The 1,705-nt window shown below is 21.9% G+C and overlaps 1 protein-coding gene across 2 annotated transcripts in view; it reads right to left on the bottom strand.

The window, feature by feature from the left end:
* drm (drumstick) overlaps window positions 1-1,705 on the bottom strand; it is a 44,741-nt gene that overhangs the window by 13,765 nt on the left and 29,271 nt on the right. The window lies entirely within an intron of this gene.

The following is a 1,705-nucleotide window of genomic DNA, read 5'->3' as shown; positions in this document are numbered from 1 at the left end:
TGATAGTATATTGGTGAATTTAAAGGTATTATTGGTAAGCTAAATCTGTTTACTATATATAAAGGTTTTAAGTGATCACCGTGTAATATTTTAGTGAATTTAAAACTCTATATTTTATAAAAATAATATTTTATTTTACTCTCTTAGCGAATTAAAAACACTCTCTAATATATATACAAGTTTTCAGTGATCACCGTGTAATATTTTAGTAAATTTAAAACTCTCTAAGGGAATTTAAAACTCTCTCTTGTTATTATATAAAAAAATCTTAGAGATAAACGTGCAATACTTTATTTTACTCTCTCAGCGAATTAAAAACTATCTATTATACAAAAATATTTTAAGTGATTTTTAAAAATTCACAATTTTTTTAGTGATCACCGTGTAATATTTTATTTTACTCTCACAGTGAATTAAAAACTCTATTATATAAAAAATTGTTAAGTAATGTTTTTAGTGATGACCATGTAACCTTTTATTTTACTCACTCAGCGAATTGAAAACTATCTATTATATCAAAACGTTTTTAGTGATCAACATATAATATTAATATAAAATATTATAAATAATCTGTATAAAGTAACTTTAATTTTAATTTTTAATGAAGTGTATGAAAATACAGTGTAATATTTCATTTTACTATCTGAGCGAATTGAAACCTCTCTTCATTAAAAAAAAAAATATTAAGCAATTTTTTAAGTGATCACCGTGTAATATTTTATTTTACTCTCACAGCGAATTGAAAACTCTATTATATAAAAAAAGTCTTTGAGATGACCGTGCAATTTTTTATTTTACTCTCTCGGTGAATTAAAAACTATCTATTATATACAAATATTTTAAGTGATTTTTAAAAAATGTTTTAGTGATCACCGTGTAATATTTTATTTTACTCTCAGAGCTATTTGAAAACTCTCTTCATTATAAAAAAAAAAATTATTAAGTGATTTTTCTAGTGATCAGCGTGTAATATTTTATTTTACTCTCTCAGCGATTGAAAACTCTCTTATATAAAAATATTTTAAGTGATTTTAAATTTTTTTTTAGTGATCATGGGTAATATTTTATTTTAAATATCTCAGCGAATTGAAAACTCTCTTTACTATATCAAAAATTGTTAAGTGACTTTTTTTATTTTTTAACGCACAATATGTCATTTTACTCTCTCAGCAAAATGAAAAATCTCTATAATATATAAAAATATTTTAAGTGATTTTAAAAATTTTTTTAGTGATCACCGTGTAATATTTTATTTTACTCTCTCAGCGAATTGAAAACTCTATTATATAAAAAATTGTTAAGTGATTTTTTTAGTGATGAACGTGTAACATTTTATTTTACTTTCTCAGTGAATTAAAAACTGCCTTTGTATTATAAAAAAATTTAAGTGATTTTTTATATTTTTTAATAAATTTAAAACTCTCTCTATTATATAAAAAAACTTAGGGATTTTTTTAGTGATCACTGTGTAATTAATATTTTATTTTAATCTCTCAACAAATTGAAAACATCCTCAATTATATATAAAACTTTTTAGTTATTTATCCGAAATTTATCCGAAACTCTCGCAGATGAGGAAGCTAAAATTGCACGAGTGTTTGAATTTTTAAAAGCACATCGCCTTCTTTATAAATTATAACTCCTCTTCGATTTTTATGTGTTTTTATTTATTTTTTTTTATTTTATTTTTTTTTAATTATTTCTA

Source organism: Halyomorpha halys, unplaced genomic scaffold (genome assembly GCF_000696795.3).
Source record: "Halyomorpha halys isolate HHAL.00 unplaced genomic scaffold, Hhal_1.1 Scaffold433.1, whole genome shotgun sequence".
Classification (NCBI taxonomy): domain Eukaryota; kingdom Metazoa; phylum Arthropoda; class Insecta; order Hemiptera; family Pentatomidae; genus Halyomorpha; species Halyomorpha halys.
Note: the sequence above shows the minus strand (reverse complement) of the source record. Positions and strands in the feature narration are given on the sequence as shown.